Genomic DNA, 20,228 nt, shown 5'->3' on the forward strand with positions numbered 1-20,228 from the left:
CTCTTTTTATTATAAGTAATATATGAATACAGGCTCACTTTAAGATGTTAAATCATTCAAAGAACAGAAGGACAGCCTCACTTCTCACTCCTTTCCTCCCAGGTAACTCTTACTCAGTTCACCTGGGAGTGCCTGGGCCAGCAGAACACAAGGGAGAGGAGGTACCCGAGGGGAATAGCACTGGAGAAACCGTGTCTCTTTCTCAATTGCTCCTTTGGCTTGCTAGCTTCGAAAGGATTGCTATTCACTTTTGCAAGATAATTATGTTTAAAGAAGGACTGGCTATTTAGAAACAAATACGTGTTTCCCTAGAATACACAGTGTTTGAGAAACATAGGCAGATTCTTCCTTCTGGTGCTCATTTTTTTAGACTCCATTTGAACCACAGCCCGGTGTATAACTCGAAAGAAGTTTAAGTTTCTTAACATCTCTGTATTCCAGTCACGTGTTCCTGAGGGTACACCCTAGATGGAGATTTAGCAAGCACATGATCTTTTCAGAAACACCTGGAAGATGTGGGTACTAGCCATTATGTGTTCTCTTTTCAAATGGTAAATTTATCTGTTTTGGGGGTGGAACAGAGACACCTTCTTAACAGTAATTCTTAGCACTCTGAGCCTTTTTCTTTAAGAACAAACTTCAGACTATAATTCTTGGATTGCAGGATACTTGTCCCATGATGCGGTGTGCATTGGGGCGCTCAGTTTCGTGGCCACTATGATTTGGGGCAGAGGGTATAGGGATCTTTAAGCACTCATTCATTTGTTTATCCACAAACAGTTATATAGAGCACCCACCTTACTCCAGACAGTGCTAGGTGCTGTGGGTAAAACAGTAAACAAGACAGACAACCGTGGGTGCCTGGGTGGCTCAGATGGTTGAGTGACTGCCTTCGGCTCAGGTCATGATCCTGGAGTCCTGGGATCGAGTCCCGCATCGGGCTCCCTGCTCAGCAGGGAGCCTGCTTCTCCCTCTGACCCTCCTCCCTTTCATGCTCTCTATCATTCTCTCTCTCTCAATAAATAAAAATCCTTAAAAAAATTATTTAAAAAAAGACAGACAACCGTGCCTTCTGGAGATTACATTCTAGCTCAGGGAAAAGACACAGGTAATAAGCCAGCAATTATACAGTGTGGTCAATGTTATGAAGAAACTAAAGATGATGTGATAGAAAGTAACATTTGAATTGAGACTGAAGGATGAGAATGAGCCCCCATGTGGGAAAAGCTGGGCAGGGAACAGCCAGGCTAATGGCCTTGGGGTGGGAAAATCCGCTTAATGACTTGGAGGGACAAAAGGAGCCAATGTGATAGAAGCCAGATGACAACTGTCATACAGAGTTTGGGTATTATTCTAAGAGTGCTGGAAAGCCATTGGAGGCTAAGCCACAAAAAAACAGTATCTGATTTATGTTCTTAAATAGAAAACATATTTAAAAACGTATTTAAAAACATATAGCATATAAAACATATGGCATATAACACATGTAGCATATAAAACATAAAACATTCGGCTGTGGGGTGGAGAAGGGGTTGTAAGGGAGCATAGTAACAATGGAATCAGATTCCACTCGCTCCCTGGTGACTTCCGAGCTGAAGACAGCGCCTTCTATGCAAACAACAGGAGCAGAAAGCTCTCCACTTTCAATTCCCCTTTTCATAACCACAGGAGTTTTTTCTCCCTGGATCCCAGCATTATGGAAAAGCCCTGTGTATGTGTGAAAAGAGCGGAGAGGTGACAGGAAGACTTGGGCTTCAGGGCCCTAAGGGTCAGGAGAGGTCTTGTCTCAACTCCCTTTCCAGACTTTTCTAGACTTTGACTGTGGTTCTCTGGACTAGTGGAAAGTGCCAGTTGCATGGGTGGTGACTCAATGATCTGGCCACAGGACCTGTGTCACAGGAACTGGGGCAATATCAGTCCATGATAATGAAAATGACAGTGGATAATGAAATATGAGCAAAATACCGGGTAAAATTACCAAAAAAAAAAAAAAAAATCAGCCAGTAGCAGGAAGAGGAACTCTTAGTCTTTCGACCCAGAAAAGAAGCATAAAGGGAACTTAAAAAGCCTCGTCATCCCAGAAGTTTGATATATAAATGAAGTTAAATATAAAATAACTTCCTTCTCTGAAGTAAATTTGCAGCAGTATAAGCAGTCTTTAGGATGAGGATGTAATTTTTTTTTTTTAAAGATTTTATTTATTTATTTGAGAGAGAGAATGAGAGACAGAGAGCATGAGAGGGAGGAGGGTCAGAGGGAGAAGCAGACTCCCCGCCGAGCAGGGGGCCCGATGCGGGACTCGATCCAGGGACTCCAGGATCATGACCTGAGCCGAAGGCAGTCGCTTAACCGACTGAGCCACCCAGGCGCCCGGATGAGGATATAATTTATTCACGTTGCTCTAATGTGCCCTTGACTTCCCGTCCAGTTTATTCATGACATGACTTTCTATTATATAAATCTCAAAATAAAGATAGATTTAATCTTTTTTTTTTTTTTATATTTTATTTATTTGACAGAGAGATAGTGAGAGCAGGAACACAGGCAGGGGAGTGGGAGAGGGAGAAGCAGGCTTCCCGCTGAGCAGGGAGCCCGATCCGGGGCTCGATCCCAGGACCCTGGGACCATGACCTGAGCCGAAGGCAGATGATTAACAACTGAGCCACCCAGACGCCCAAGATAGATTTAATCTTTTAAGAAGTTTCTTAGAGTATTGAAAACAACAGTGAGATATTAGACACGTTTTCTTTACTCATTTTTCCCCCCTTTGGGGAGAGTTCATTGAGAGCTAATCCTTTTATTTTAAACTAATAAAGTAAAATTTCTTATATAGTTATGTAAGTGTATATACACATCTCTATCTCTATGTGTCTGTGTCCATATCTATCATCCCCAACTGGGTTATGTTTCAATTGTGTTAAAATATACATAACATACATAAAGTTTACTTTTGCCATTTTAAGTGTACATTTCTGTGCATTAAATATATTCGTATTGTTGTACAACCATTACCATCATCTATCCCCAGCTGGGTTTTTATTTTATTTTTTCTATGAAGGAAATAGGAACAATTTTTGGTAAAATTATCACAGTGTCCTAGTATTTGGGACATGTATTAAAGCTGGATCTTCTTTTCCATGTACTTAAATTAACCCTACAGGGTGTCTAATAAAACAGTTTATTTAAAACCAGCACTTCGGGGCACCTGGATGGCTCAGTCGGTTAAGCGTCTGCCTTCAGCTCGGGTCATGGTCTCGGGGTCCTGGCATTGAGCCCCGCATCAAGCCCTGCATCAGGCCCCCTGCTCGGCGGGGAGCCTGCTTCTCCCTCTCCCTCTGCCTGCGGCTCCCCCTGCTTGTGTGCCTGCGCACGTTCTTTCTCTCTGTCAAATAAATAAAATCTTAAAAAGAAGAAAAGAATAAATAAGACCTATCTCTTCTAGGTGGCTCTTAAAGAAGTACAAACGACAAAACAAACATGAACACATCAACCTCATCAGTAATTAAAGAAGCAGAACAACAACCACTACCAAAAAAAATCCCCATCATTTTTCACATATCATATTGGCAAAGGTGGGGGGGAAGAATGATAATACCCAGTGTTTCCAACGTGATGGTGGAATAATGCATTTTTGTGGGATGTGGTTTGACTATACGTATCAGAATTTTAAACGTACATACCAGCCAACTTTCTCTTAGGAAATAATTCTAAGGGGTTCATCACACAGATGTGGTAAAATCTATGCACAAGGAAGTTCACCACAGTGTTGTTTATAGAATTAAAACACTAGAAACAATTTAGTATTTTGTCAATCAGTGTCAGATTGAGCTGAGTAAATTATGATACATTTACACAATGAAATGTCTTGTCATTATAAATGAAGGCACAGATCTACATTGACATAGAAAGATTTAAAGCACATACTGCTGAATGAAAGAGGTAGTTATAAATGGGCATGCATAGTATGATTCCATTTATATAAAATATATATTTAAATATGTGTGTGTAGATAGACAGTGGATGGATAGATATCTGAAAGGTTCTTCACTACAATGTTAACAGTCTTGATTGGTTAGATTTGCCTCCATTTTTGGGTTCTATTCTCTAATACTGATTTTTTTTTTTTTTTTTACTATGAGTATGTTTTAATTTTTACTATAAGGGAAAAGTCTTCCACTTTGGAATAAAATTAAACACATCATCATGTTTAAAAATAAATAGGATAAAAGGAGAGGAGTACATACAACTCTACACACATAAATTTGATAACGTAGATGAAATGAACCATTCCTTAAAAAACAAAACTATCACAGTTCATCCAATATGAAATGGATAATTGGAATATTCCTATAACTATTAAGGAAGTTGAATTTATAATGTAAGTACTTCCAAGAAAGAAATCTCCAAACCTGGATAGTTTCACTGGAGATTTCTACCAAACATTTTAAAAAGAATGAATACCAATTTTATGCAATTTCTTTTTTTTTAAATTTTATGCAATTTCTTTTGTGAGTAAAAGAGGAAGAAACACTTCACAATTCATTTTATGAAGCTAGTATTACCTTATACCAAAACCAGATAAAGACAGTACAAAAAAGTACAGACCCAAATCCCTCATGAATATAGATGCAAAACTTTTTAACAAAATACAAGCAAGTAGATTTCATCAGTATATACAAAGACTTATATACCGTGAGCAGATTGGGTTTATTCTAGAGATGCAAGGCTGGTTCAATATTTGAAAATGAATCAAATATAATCCACCATGTTAACAGGCTAAAGAAGAAAATCACATGATTTATATTAATTGTTGCAGAAAGAGCATTTCACAAAATTTAACACCCATTCATGATAAAAATTCTCCAAAAAATAGGAATAGATGGGAACTTCCTCAAGTTGATAAGGACCATCTACAAAAAACCTACAGCTAACATTATACTTAATGGTGAAAAAGTGCATGCATGCTTTAGCCCTGTATTAGTTTGCTAGAACTGCTATAGAAAAGTACCAGACTCAGTGGCTTAAACAATAGAAACTTATTTTCTCACAATTCTAGAAGCTGTAGCAAAGTGTGAACAGGGGTGGTTTCTTATGAGTCCTCTCTCCTTGGCTTGCAGATGCCCATCTTCTGTGGTGTCTTCACAGGGTTTTCCCTCTATGAGTTTGTGTCCTAATCTCTTCTCATAAGGATGTCAAGTCATATTGGATTAGGGCCCATCCTAAAGACCCCATTTAATTTATTTACAACTTTAAAGACCCTATCTCTAAATAAAGTCATATTCTGAGGTTCTGAGGATTAAGACTTTAGCATATAAATTGCGGGGGGCACAATTTCAGCCCATAATACTCCCCAGTTTGGGGGATAAGGCAAAGATACCTTATTCAGCATTCTTATTCAATTATAGTGCTAGAAGTTTCAGCCACAACAATACAACAGGCAAAAGAATTAAAAGGCATAAAGATGCAAAGGAAGAAATAAAATTGTTCCTATTCGCAGGTAGCATGATTTTCTTAGTAGAAAATCCTAAGAAATTTACAAAAAAACCCTTCTAGAACTAATAAATGGGTTCCACACATTTACATGATACAGTATAAAGATGCAAAAATCAATTGTATTTCTGTATGCTAGTAAGGAACATGCAGACATTGAAGTTAAAAATATAATAATACCACTTACAGTTGCTTAAAAAAAAAGTAGTACTCAAGTGTAAATCTAACAAAACATGTACCGGGTTTGTATGCTGAAAACTGCACAAAGCTGATGAAAGAAATCAAAGCAAACCAAAATAAATGGAGGGGAATATGTTCATGGATTGGAGAACACAGCATAGCAAAGATGATGTTTCTCCCCAAGCCAACAGAAAAGTTTAATGAAATTCCTATCAAAATGTTAGTGAGACTTTTTTTTTAAGATATGGATTAGATTACAGTTTATGAGAAAAGGCAAATAAATTAGAATAACTGAAACATTTTTGAAAAATAATAAAGTGGGAGGAATCAGCCCATCCAATTTCAAGCTACTTATTATGTAGATACAGTAATCAAGAGTATGCAGCATTGGTAGAAAGATAGGCAGTTGATTAATGGAACAAAACAAGGAACCCAGAATAAAACCCACATAAATATGCCAAGTGATTTTTGACAAAGATGCCAAAGCAAGTCAATAGAGGAAAGGTAGCCTTTTCAACACATGGTATTAGAGGATCTGGATATCCATAGGCAAAAAATGAACCTTGACCTATCTTACACTTTATATAAAAATCAGCTCAAAATAGATCACAGACTTAAGTGTAAAATATACAATTATAACATTTTTAGAAAAAAATAGGAGAAAAATCTTCAAGATCCATGGCTAGGCAAAGAGTTCTTAGACTTGACACTAAAAACACAATCCCAGATAAATTGGACTTCATCAAAATTGAAACTTTTGTTCTATGAAAGACTCTTTTTTTTTTTTTTTAAGATTTTATTGATTTATTTAAGAGAGAGAGAATGAGCCAGGAGAGGGACAGAAGGAGAGGGACAGAGGGAGAAGCAGGCTCCCTGCTGAGCAAGGAGCGCTGATGCAGGAATCGATCTCAATCCCAGGCCCCTGAGGTCATGACCTGAGCCAAAGGCAGATGCTTAACCTAGCTTAAAAGCCACCCAGGTGCCCCTATGAAAGACTCTGTTAGGATAGAAAGACAAGCTGAGAGTGGGAGAAAATACTTGCAAATCATATATCCTACAAAGGACTAGTATCTAGAATACACAAAGAGCTCTCAAAATTCAATGTAAACAAGCAAACAATCCAGTTAGAACATGGGCAAAAGATATGAAGAAACATTTCACCAAATGGCAAATTAACATGTGAAAATATGCTCAACGACATTGGCTATTAGGGACAGGCAAATTAAGGTCACAATGAAATATCATTACATACCTATCAGAATGGCAAAAACAAAAAATAGTGGCAACACCAAATGGTGGCAAGGATGGGGAGAAACTGGATCTCCCATACATTATTGGTGGGAATATAAAATATTACAGCCACTCTGGAAAATAGTTTGGCAGTTTCTTGTAAAATTAAACATGCAGCTGCCATACAAACCAGCAATAGTACTCCTGGGCATTTATTATGGAGAACTGAAGACTTATGTACAAAAATTGATACATGAATGTTTACATGAATTACTTTATTAGTGATAGTCCAAACCTGGGAACAACACAGATGTTCTCCAACAGGTAAACGGTTAAACACACAATGATACACCCACACCGTGGAACACTATTCAGCAGCACAAAGAGAGAACTATCCATTCACACAACAAACTGGGTGAATCTCTAGAGCATTAAATCCCCAAAGATTATATACTGCATGATTCCATTTATGTCACATTCGGTTTGCCTTATAGAAAATAACAGATTAATGGTTGCTAGGGGTTAGGGTGGGAGGCAGGTGGATGTGACTGGTAAAGGCCACCATGCAGGACCCTTGTGGTGGTGGAGCTGTGCTGTATCTTGACCGCATCATTGCCACTATCCTGGCTGTGATGTTGTAGTATAGTTTTGCAAGAGATGTTACCGCTGGGGAAACTGGGTAAAGGCTACACAAGATCTCTCTCTATTATTTCCTACAACTGCATGTACATTTACAATTACCTCAAAAAAAAAAAAAGCTTAATTAAAAAAAAAACAAGACAAACTCTGCTTGTTCTGTTCTCTGGCTCCCCTTTCTTGGCATTTGCCTTGACCTATTAGGGAGGCCTTGTTCTTACCATCTTCCTGCCCCGGGCACTGTGTCAGTTCCCCAGAAAGTGTTTCTGATGACTCTTCCAAATATGTCAGAGAGGACTGCTATTCGTCAGCGTGTAGGGGAAGTAGCACAAACATTTCCTTAGCAGATTTCTGTGATTTCTGTGGTTAAAATTGGCAACAGGGACATTAGTGGATTACAACATGAATTCCCGTGGGAGAATCCATGTGGAAAAAAATTCGAGTTTAGAGCTCTCTGTTATGTTCCCTAAAGCTTGAGAGGAAGCCAGTGGGGAAGAAGTCAGTAAACAACTCTAAGAGGATTTGCAGCGTTTTGCAACCTTACTGTTCCCTCTTTGCCCTCTCCCTTGTCCCTGCCCCCACTGGAGGATACATTTGAATGTAGAGGGATATCCCTAAGAAATCCATCTTTTCAGTTCACTCTTGGATTGTTTCTTTGTAGTCCTTGTCTTTTTTTTTTTCTTTTTCTATCAGTATATGAATTTTTTAAATGAAAGACTATGTATAAATGTTGTTTGTTTTAATAAGCAAAAAGGGAAAGGGAATTCATGTTTATTGATTTATTATGCCAGATTGCCATGCTAAGCATTTTACCTTCGTTATTTAATTCTCTTGGCAGAGTAATCACTATTTCCCCCATTTCCTAGATGAGGAAATTAAAGTTCAGGTTATATGACTTCTCCCAAGGTCAGAGAGCCAGTAAGTGTCAGAGGCAGCTTGACCACACAGGTCTCCCTGGCTCTGGTGCCTCAGCTATCTATCTATAATCTATCTATCTATCTATCTATCTATCTATCTATCTATCTATCTATCTATCATCTATCATCTATTATCTATCTATCTATCATCTATCTATCTACCATCTATCTTTCCATCTATCATTTATCTATCATCTATCATTTATCTATCTATCTATCTATCTATCTATCTATCTATCTATCTATCTATTATCTATCTATCATCTATCTATCATCTATCTACCTATCTATCTAATCATCTATTTATCTCTCTATCCCAGAGAGTAAAAATTCACATTGTATATGCTGAACTGTCACTTTCACATTAATTCTAAATTAATTAATTTAGTGCATTCTCTAGGGTGGCAAAATAAGAGTTTTATTATTTTTTTAAATTTTATTTATTTATTTGACAGAGACTCAGCGAGAGAAGGAACACAAGCAGGGGGAGTGGGAGAGGGAGAAGCAGGCTTCCTGAGGAGCAGGGAGCCCGATGCAGGGCTCAATCCCAGGGCCCTGGGATCATGACCTGAGCAGAAGGCAGATGCTTAATGACTGAGCCACCCAGGCACCCCCAAAATAAGAGTTTTAAAGCGAGTGTTTAGCTCAGATAAAGGTTACCAAACTGCCATAAAGTCTTAAGTGGTCTCTTTGATGAGGAAGACTATCTATGGCCAAGTGAAATTTTCTCTACGGATTTGCTTTGGTGTTTATGCTGATGTGCTGTAAATCATAGATTCTAGCCCCGGAGCAAACACAGGTGCGACCTCTCTAGTTTACAGAGAAGGAAACTGAGTGCGCTCAACACTGCACAGTGAGAGTCAGAATTCAGATCAGTTGTCTGTAGACCAGTGCTCTTTCTAGTTTAGCATGTTGCTATGGAAAGAATACTCGGTTTATCTTCCATGATCATAATCTCTTTATATGGGAGAAAGACTAGACTAGTGCTTAAGATCACACATTCTGAAATCACCCGGCTCCGCCTCCAGGATATGTGCCATGGAACGAGCTATTAACTCCCTAAGGCCTGTTTCCTCTTCTGTAAGCTGGGATGACAATAGTACAAATCTCCTAGGACTGTGGCAAAAATTAGATGAAATAGTGCATGTAAGTGCTTAGAATAGAGCCTGGTCCGCAGCAAACACTTGATAAGCTTTAGACAATATCGTATTTAAGCAAGGGGTTTGCGAGGATGTTATGAAGAGATGACCAGTACTTACGGAGATGATTTATTTCCAAGGCACCGGAGCCAGGGAGACCTGTGTGGTCAAGCTGCCTCTGACACTTCCTGGCTCTCTGACTTTGGGAGAAGTCACATAACCCACCTGAGCTGTAATTTCCCCATCTAGAAAATGGGGGAAATAGTACCTACTTTGCCGAGGGTAACACACGTGCAGTGCTTAGCACAACATGTTGGCACTCAATAGCTAGGAGTTCCTTTTCCCGTTTTGCTTAGTCCAACAGTTATGTAGCTTTCAGTTTGAAATGCTGTCTGCTGGCTGTCAGGTGGTGGCAGGGATCATTCACCATGAATGTGGTCATAATTGAATCTGGAACAAAAGTAGCTCCGAAATTCCCCCCAAATAGGGGCCATGTTTTATGTCAACCGTGCTTCAGTACATATGCACTATCCATCTCATAAGTGCTGTTTTAGTTGTTGTTTTAATTCTTCAAGAGAACCGGTGGCAACCATCTGGAAAATGGCAGGTTGTAGAGGAAGGTCAGGGCTTTGGGCCCAGACAATGTTGGGCAGGAGCGCTAGGCAGCTGTGTGCTAGCTGTGGACCCTGGGGAGGCTTCCCAGTCAGAGTTTCTGGTTCAGGGGAAATTAGAGAGAAAAACATAGCCCTTGAAGGGCTGCTGTGAGGATCAAGATATATATAAAACACAGAAAAGCAATAATAGCTAATATTCATCGAGCGTTTATTATGTGCCATACATTGTTCTAATTATTGCATGTAATTGTCACAAACACCCTGGGGAGTAGGTACAATCGCCACCATTTTGTGGGTTAAAAACTCAAGCACTGGGCGCCTGGGTGGCTCAGTTGGTTAAGCGACTGCCTTCGGCTCAGGTCATGATCCCGGAGTCCCGGGATCGAGTCCCGCATCGGGCTCCCTGCTCGGCAGGGAGTCTGCTTCTCCCTCTGACCCTCCCCCCTCTCATGCTCTATCTCATTCTCTCTGTCAAATAAATAAAATCTTAAAAAAAAAAAAGAGGGCGCCTGGGTGGCTCAGTTGGTTGGGTGACTGCCTTCGGCTCAGGTCATGGCCCTGGAGTCCCAGGATCGAGTCCCGCATCGGGCTCCCTGCTCGGCAGGGAGTCTGCTTCTTCCTCTGACCCTCCTCCCTCTCCTGCTCTCTGTCTCTCATTCTCTCTCTCTCAAATAAATAAATAAAATCTTTAAAAACAAAAAAACAAAAAAACTCAAGCACTAAGAATTTATGTTACCTGCTCAAGATCACACAGCCAGTCAAGAGGTAGAGTCTGGATTTAAACCCAGGCATTGTGGTTCCAAAGCCTCAGCAATTAGCTGCCAAGCTTACCTGTCACCTTGGCACATAATAGGTAATAAATAAATACTAGTTTCCCATTCTTTCACTAAAGATAAGCTTGTTGAACTGGGAGCCATTTTCAGAGTCGGGGAACATGGTCCTGCAGCAGATGAGGTCAGATAAATTACAAATGGTATCCCCCCCACCCCCTCCGTCAGGAGGAGTGAATCCAGGAACTAACTAATTAGTAATAAGTGTACTTTTTTTGGTATTTAATGATGCGATAATAAACTCTAGGAGCACAGTAGAAATTTTAGCTAGTACTTAATGTATTTTTAACATTTTTACGGAAAAATGTAGACCAAAGCCAATGGTGAAGAATGATTGTAAAAATCAAAGCAGATAAAAAAGTCACAGGAAAGGGAATGAACATTTACTGAGCATCTGTTGTATCCCAAGCCCTATGCTGGATGGTTTCCCAACCTGGCTTTAATTTTCATAACATTCCTGAGAGATAGAGATTGTCCTGGTATACAGATGAGGAAACTGGTTCATGGAGGCTAAGAAACTTGCTGAAGCTCACATATCCGGCAAGGGTTGAGACCAAGATTCAAACCAGTTGTGTCTGAGTCCTCAGCTGATGGCTTCCCTGCCTCTGCTCCAGGGGTCACATGGCTATATTCCTCATGAGTTGCCAAGATTTCCAAGTCAGGAAGTGTTGTTGGCTGGAATTTTCAGTGCCTGTGCCTGGGTTATTCCCAGAAAGCCTTGCTCCCAAGCACAGCTGTTGAATGCTCGTGTGCAGGGGGAGGTGCTCTTCCCCTTTGAGCCAGGACATAGTCTCAGCCTGCTCTTCTCCTACCTCAGGCACTGACATCCTACTGCTTCCTCTGAGTTTAGCAGGGGTCCAAACTTGAGACTTAGTTTTGTTCCTCTTAAATGCACACAGGCCTGGGGTAAATGGAGGGTCCATCTGGTAGGTCGTACAGGGGTCTATTTATATGAACCACCAAGGAGGCTTCTGGCCAAGAATTTGTCCCAAGCTTAGAGTCAAGGCACACCAGTGTGATCGAAGCTTTTGCTTCCAGATTAGAGGGGAGAGATGTTGACCTTTTTTTGCCAACCCTGAAGGCCTCTGACTCTAGTTTTGAGCCCTAGGGAGCAAGGGCTGGGAGTAGAAATGGAGAGAATGGTTTGACTAAAATCTCTGTGACTGGGACCCACATGTCATGCATAACAACCCGAAGGTGGGTCTGAGGAATGTGGAGGTCTCAGCACATTGTTACAGGGAGCCAGCATCCAACAGGAAGAGCGTGAGATGTCTAAGGAGAACTGAGGAGCCTTCAGGGTGAGCACACGGGAGACCACCCTTGGACCCCTAGAGCCCTGGAGTGGGGTAGCCGGGGGCGGTTGGGTGGGGGGGAGGTTCTTTTTTTTTTTTTTAAGATTTTATTTATTTGCGAGAGAGAGAATGAGAGATAGAGAGCATGAGAGGGAGGAGGGTCAGAGGGAGAAGTAGACTCCCTGCTGAGCAGGGAGCCTGACGTGGGACTCGATCCCGGGACTCCGGGACCATGACCTGAGCCGAAGGCAGTCGCTTAACCAACTGAGCCACCCAGGCGCCCGGGGGGGAGGTTCTTGAAGTGAGTCTGAAGGATCCACACCGGCAAGTGGGGTAGATTCAAAGAAATCGTTCTGATACCATCATACTGATCCCATTTCGACTCCTAGGCGGATATATTGAAGAAAAGGTGGGTTAGGAAATGCTTTTAGAATGCCTCTTATCCCCAGGGCCATAATTTATGACCTCTGAATCTAATCTGGAGGAGACATCTCAAAGATGTTAAACAATCACACAAATATGCAACTTCAAACCGAGCTAAGTCCCATGAATGGGACGTATAAGGTGCCCTGCTGGTGTGTGAAGGGGAATTTGATTGGCCTGGAGGATGGGAGAATAGTAAGGAGAGGTCTCCCTGAGGGTGCGATGCGCGGATGGCGAGGGGTGTGAAGGTCCTGCAGCAGATGAGGTCAGATAAATTACAAATGGCCAGAGGGGCTGCTGAGCAAGACTTGCGAGCTGTTTCTTCTCTGATCTGCATTTTATTTATTTAATTATTTAAAAAGATTTTATTTAATTATTTGATAGAGAGCACGAGTTGAGGCAGAGGCAGAGGGAGCCCAACGTGGGGCTCCGTCCATCCCAGGACCCTGAGATCATGACTTGGTCAGCTTTGCCTTTCAAGCCACGTGGACAGGGTGGGGGGTGGGGGGGTGCAATCCAATAACCTGGACTCTATGTATGCCTCATTCGCCAACAAGTTGTATGAGTTTAAGCAGATTTTATAACCTCCATTTTTCTACATACAGAGGAGGGCACAGAAAGGAGTGGAGATGATCTCTACAAGTCCTCTGGGGCTTAAAAAATCTAATTAGCAGCTTTAAAAAAAACCCTCTGATATTTAACTTTTAGAGAAAGAGCTTATTCTTTTAACTTCATAATTCCTCAGCAGTGTCCAGTCTTCCCTATTGACTCTCAAAGTAGGCCTTAGGAGAACAGAGCTTATTTTGCTACTACATGAGGTCTTATTATTTTATGGCACACGTGTTGTCATTCATTACGTCACACCTGGTCCAGGGGCCACACATTCAAAGGAGAATAGAATGTGTCACCGCCCCCACCAGGTACCCCCAGTCCGCTGTCAACTTGGAGGACAAACATATTATCAGGTAATTGCAATTTAAGTGACAAATGCATTGCTAGAGTTATACAGAAGGCGTTAAAGGAAACTAGAGGAAGACCACCTAATGCATGTGTAAGAATAATACAGTTGGTTACACTGGGGTATAAAAAATTGGCGTGTCAAACAAGTGGTTGCTTAATGAATGGGTGTGGCTGAACAGGTGCATGAATCGTATTGCTGTGATTTTAACTTCCCACGGTGAGATGGCTGATTGTAAGACCCCTATTATTTTTTTCATGTCATGAAAGGAAAAAATTAATAATGCTTGCCACTGTTCTGATTCTGAAGAGAACAGGCGCTGTACATGCCCACATGGGTAATGTTTACCCGTGCTATATTTTTTTCCCCTCACTTTTCATTAAGTGATTGTTTCTACCATGAATCTTTCCTCCCAGAGGAAAGACTGCCCTTGGCCATTTTCATCTTATTGTGTTAAATTGTGTTAGAAAGGAATGAGTTCAATGTACAAAACACGAGAGGCAGGTGGAAGATTAAAACCTGGGGGAGAGCAATTCAATAAAAGTTTCCTCCCCAAGGACAGGAGCACCAGAGGGGGTAATACAAGTCTGTGAAATGATGCAGTCATTACTGAGCTGTGCAGATAGCAAGCTTGAGCGATTGGAGTTTTCCCCTCTCCCTCTAATTTGCTCTGAACACTTGCTATAGTAAAAAAATGGGATTTGAAGCCCTCACTGCAAATCATCAACTTCAGAAGAAAAATGTTACTTTTATGCTGTCCATTAAAACATTTACCTGCTTCATATGCTCCAGCACTTACCAGAGAAAGAGGAATTTGCCCAATGAAAACTGAGAGCACATTTCTGAAAAATTGTTTCCCATAAATCTTGCAAATTACTGTGCTCAGATATTCTAGGTTGTAGCCAGACCAACCTCTGGGGAGTGATTATCAGGGAAATAACCATGAACAGCAGTAAGATCTCACACTGATCTGACTAGCAACACTAGGATGTGACCTTTTTGTGCAGCGGGCATTCATGTGAGCCCACCTGAGTTGCCAGGAGCACTGTAATTAATGGGCACCAGAGAATGGCTTCTTCTCTATGAGCTGCTAATTAGTCCTCCCAGAGACACATATCGAGAACCATATCCAGGGTGTCACGTTCTGATCCTGCTTGCTGAGCGGAACTGGATGAGTGCATAAGGACTCCACTGACCAGGTCCCCGTACCACACCGCTGTGGTCCTTTCTTTTCTCCCAAAGTGGTCCCACAGGAGGAAAACTATGGGGATTGAGTAATACCTACAGTTTCTACTTTCCTTTTTTGGATGGAGGCGACGCATGATTTCATTAGCACTATCACGAGTATCAAATATGCGGAATGGTTTTGATCTCACAGATGGTTTTGCTTCCTTTTTAGTGTGTGATGTTTGGGGCGGAGAGTGTGACAGATGTGGAGAACACTACCACCCATAGTCAGGGGAGGTGGAAACTTAGGGCAGCTTGGGTCCTGCACAAGGATGCCAGCTCAAGGGTGGAATGGGGCATGAATCTGGCCCACCGTCCACCCATTCAGCATGTGTCTCAGCACATTAGAACCCAGCCATTCTGGCTCCAGAGTTTGAATTTAACTTCTTAACTGCACACCAAATGGACTTTATAAACTAACAGTGTACCTGGAAACCAGCTTTATCATTTACCAGCTAGCCATCATTGAAGCCTTAGGAGAGTATGAAGGTTGAAGCAAACCTTTTAAAACCCAAAAAAGTAAGTTAGATACTAGGATATTGTCTGTGATTGGTATTTCCTGAAGAAAGAATTGCCCACCCCAGTATACATACCATGTTGTACTTCTCCCATTCAGTATGAAGGTGTATCTGCAAACAGATGGGATTGTTTACTCACACATCTTCCAGGGAGACACGGAGGTCTGGTTCACCTGGGTAAAGGTTGCACTGTAACTGATGTTTAACATCAGCGTCCACAATTCTGCTGAATCAGTCTTCTCAGACCAGTGCTGTGTCCTTGGCAATAGCGCTGGGGAAACACTGCGGGCTTTAGGGAAGGGCTTAGCCTCAGCCCTTTCCAGCCAAGAGGACGTTAGCATAGTAGCTTCTGGGCTTCAATTTCCTTATCTGTAAAATGCTTTCTTCTCAGGGTTTTTAGAATTAAAGAAACAGGTAAAACCGCGGGCACAGAGCCTGGGACATCATAGGTTCTCAATAAATATTAGTCTTCCCCACCCCTCTTAAACATCTTTAATGATTTCTGTATCAGTTTCCAAGGACTGCCGTAACAAAGTACAACAAATGTGGAGGCTTAAGACAACAGAAACTTATTCTTACAGTTCTGGAGGCCAGAAGTCCAAAATCAAGGTGTTGGCAGGGCAATGGTCACTCGGAAGCCTCAGGGGGAGGCTCCTTCCTCCCATCTTCCCGCTCCTGCCCACCTCACATGGGTTCATGGCAGAGTAACTGTCTCATCACAGTCTTCCCTCTGTGCCTGTGTCTTCACTTGGTGTTCTCTTTCTGTGTGGCTGTGTCCAGAGTTCGTTCTCTCTCTCTCTTTTTTTTAAGATGTTATTTATTTACTTGAGAAAGAGAGAGGCAGGCACAGGGAGAAGCAGACTCCCTACTGAGCAAGGAGCCCGATGTGGGACTCTTATCCCAGGACCCCTGGGATCATGACCTGAGCCGAAGTCAGACAATCAACCGGCTAAGCCACACAGGCACCCCATCCAGATTTTTCTCTTTTAGGAGGTCAGTCATAGTGGGTTAGGGCCCATCCTAATAACCTCATCTTAACTTGATTACATCTGCAAGGACCCTATTTCTGAATTAGGTCACATTCGTTGGTACCAGGGATTAGAGTGTCAACATCTCTTTTCAGAGGACACAATTCAAGCCATACCGATTTCCCATCATCTGTAGGAAAATAATAATTAATAATCAGTGTTTAATGACTTTAGAGTTTCTAAAAGGCTTTTGTTGTATCTGCCCTGGGAGATAGGACTTTATATTTTTTGTAAAGGAGGAAATTTCCAGTAAATCTAGGTGGTAGTTTTATTATAGGAGGTGAAGATATCAACCTAGGTTTGGTGCAAAATTCTCCTGTTTTGGGAAATATCACCAGAAGATAATGTTTTGTTTTGTTTTGTTTAAGATTTTGCCACAATCACTTTTCCATCTTGGAACATAGTTTTCATAATTTCGTAATTGATATGTGCTCTAGTTGATGTACCACAATTTATTTTCTGCTTGTTGGATATTTACAAGTCTCTAATCAAGAATGTCTTAGGGCACCTGGGTGGCTCAGTTGGTTAAGCATCCAACTCAGGATGTTGGCTCAGGTCTCGATTTTAGGATGGTGAGTTTAAGCCCCTGTGCTATGCTCCACGCTGGGTGTGGAACCTACTTAAATAAATAAATAAATAAATAAATAAATAAATAAGAATGTCTTGATTGGGGGCACCTGGCTGGCTCAGTCAGTAGAGCATGCAACTCTTGATCTCAGGGTCATGAGTTCAAGCTCCATGTTGGGCATGGAGCCTACTTAAAAAATAAAAGAAAATGCTATTAAAACAAAAGAATGTCTTGATTGAATCAAGAATTCAGCTGATGTCATATAACTCTACAATACTGCTAGACCAATCTTCCCAAATTGGTGCCATGTCCTTGGCAACTGTGCACTGGAAACAAAGTTAGTTCTGGAGTCAGACCAACAGTCATGTCTCAATCCCTGGCCTTTCCAGCTGTGTGAACTTGGCATATTAAAAAAAAAAAAATTGGTAGAACATTATGTAAAATAAGCATATGTTTACATTCATATGAAAATCTGTATTTTAGGGCGCCTGGGTGGCTCAGTTGGTTAAGCGACTGCCTTCAGCTCAGGTCATGATCCTGGAGTCCCCGGATCGAGTCCTGCATTGGGCTTCCTGCTCAGCGGGGAGTCTGCTTCTCCCTCTGACCCTACCCCTTCTTGTGCTCTCTCTCTCTAATAAATAAAATAAAATCTTAAAAAAAAAAAAAAGAAAAACTGTATTTTATCTGCTCAGAAAAGAATCTGGAAACATAAATACAAAAACTGTTAAGAGGGCAAGCCCTGAAAAGTGACAATGGAAATGAGGTGAGGGGAGAGTAGGATGTTCACATTTTACTACATGTACATTTATATTAAAAATATTTTTGGGGGGGCGCCTAGGTGGCTCAGTCTTTAAGCATCTGCCTTCGGCTCAGGTCATGATCCCAGGGTTCTGGGATCCAGCCCCGCATCGGGCTCCCTGCTCAGCGGGGAGCCTGGTTCTCCCTCTCCCCCTGCTTCTCCCCCTGCTTGTGCTCTCTCTCTCTGACAAATAAATAAATAAAATCTTAGAAAAAAAATTTTTTTTCAGGGGCACCTGGGTGGCTCAGTTAGTTAAGCGTCCAACTCTTGATTTCAGCTCAGGTCATGATTTCAGGGTCGTGAGATTGAGCCTAGCACTTGGCTCATGCTCAGCGGGGAGTCTGCTTGAGATTCTGTCTCCCTCTCCCTCTGCCCCTCCTCCCGACTCCACACACACTCTCTAAAATAAACAAATAAATCTTAAAAAAATTTTTTTAACAAGCTTGTACTTTTCCTAATTTTAAACGAACCAATTCAAAACAAAGAGGGACACCTGGCTGACGAGTCGGTAAAGCATGCAACTCCTGGTTTCGGGGCCGTGAGTTTGAGCCCACTTTGGGTGCAGAGCCTACTTAAAAACAAAACAAAGAAAAGCACCGATTTTAAAAACGTGATCATTTGGAAACTAAAGGAATTTAACATTTTGAATTTACCCATTTCCTCTCTATCACTTACTTACTAATTAGAAAAGATAATTGTGGAGAAAAGACAACTTGAAAAGAGAAATAGAAAAGAGAAGTCTTTATAGCTCTTACTGTTGTCTCCAATTATAATTTCTTTGTAACCCACTAATAGTCCACTCAGATATCTGAGTCGCTTTAATTGTCATCCTTTTTAGAGAAAAAAACAAACAAACAACTGGAAAAATTTTTTAAAACAATTTTTGATAAATAAATATATCCTTTTATTAGAATTGCTGAAGAAGTATTTGGAATTTTTCCTCTTGTTGTTTGCTGATTTTGGTTTTTAATAGGCTTTATTTTACAGCTGAAATCTAATTTTGCATTGTAAGCAAATATTCTTCTTACTTTTCTAGACAAAAATTATCCTTAGTTTACAAAGTTCTGGAAAGTATATATTCAGTAAAAACTTCAGAATGATTGCAAGTCTCCTCGGTAAAGTAGTAATGATTCCTCAATTATTTTTTTCTACAGTTCTGTTCAATAAATTCTGTCTTCTCAAAGAATGCATAGCTCAGCATCCCATATCATGTATTATTTTTCTTTCTTTTTTTAAAAGTAAGCTCTAGGCCCAACGTGGGACTTGAACTCACGACCTGGAGATCAAGAGTCTCCTGCTTTACCGACTGAGCCAGCCAGGCACCCCTATTGTGTGTTACTTTAAACGTCTGCTTTTGAAAAAAGCAGTATATACAGGTTTTAAAAGATGAAGATTCTTGCACTTTACTCTTCTCACCATTCTAACAAATACTTATTGAAAAAAACTAGGGAGTTAGTGATGTACCTAGGAAATGAAATGACTTTAGAAAAATGTAATTTCCTTATTTTTTCTTCAATATGTTTCTCTTGTTATTATTCATTTAATTTCCTATTGGCTCAGAGAAAAGTTCTTTATGCGAGATCATTCCTGTTTGATTTATACTTATTGAAAGGTTATATCAAAAGTTTTCACAAATAACTGGGCCTGAAAAAATTATATTTGATTGGTAAATTAGGTATTGATACAAATTAAGATCTGTTTTCGGTAAGTATGGGAAGTTCATCCTCAATTATTGACAGGTTGAAACAGATCAGTTAATGTTATTTGAACCCTTGACAGATTCTGACAAGTAAAAACAAGAACTAAGTTCAGGTTGAGAGGTCATTGAGGAAATTTCAAAACCATTTGGACGTCAGTGGTGAGAATACAAGGATGGCTTAAATGACCTTATGTACAGATTCGGTCCTGCATTGATTTCAGCAATGCTTCTCGTGGCTGCCAGTTCTCATTATTTTTTAACACTCTCATCATCCTCAGCTTTATTTAAAAGGAATTTCTTAGTCACCTAACTATGCACGGATAGTATGATGGTATGCATGGATGATACCTAGAGACGTCCATATGCAGAAACACAGATCATGGCTGCCATTAACATTTGATACTGTGCCTTTTGGTAAGTGGGTAGCATACACATGACTTCTCTCTGAGTTTATAAAAAGATGAGACCCAGATAATTTGGTGTTGCTTCAGTGGATCGAGGACTGACTGGTTCTCAGGCATTTTGAATCCCTTGGAACAGCAAGCCCAGAACCTGGCCACATGAAAGCTGCTTAATAAATGCCTGCTGCGGGCGCCTGGGTGGCTCAGTTGGTTAAGCGACTGCCTTCGGCTCGGGTCATGATCCTGGAGTCCCTGGATCGAGTCCCGCATCGGGCTCCC

At 40.9% G+C, this 20,228-nt stretch overlaps 1 non-coding gene across 1 annotated transcript; it reads right to left on the reverse strand.

Moving 5' to 3' along the window:
• Positions 1-19,097: 19,097 nt before the first annotated feature.
• Positions 19,098-19,170, reverse strand: TRNAK-CUU. Its single transcript has one exon. It is a non-coding gene; the product is annotated as a tRNA-Lys (tRNA).
• Between the last annotated feature and the right edge of the window lie 1,058 nt (positions 19,171-20,228).

This window comes from Mirounga leonina, unplaced genomic scaffold (genome assembly GCF_011800145.1).
Source record: "Mirounga leonina isolate KUSES-001 unplaced genomic scaffold, KU_Mleo_1.0 Mir_176, whole genome shotgun sequence".
In the NCBI taxonomy this organism is placed as follows: domain Eukaryota; kingdom Metazoa; phylum Chordata; class Mammalia; order Carnivora; family Phocidae; genus Mirounga; species Mirounga leonina.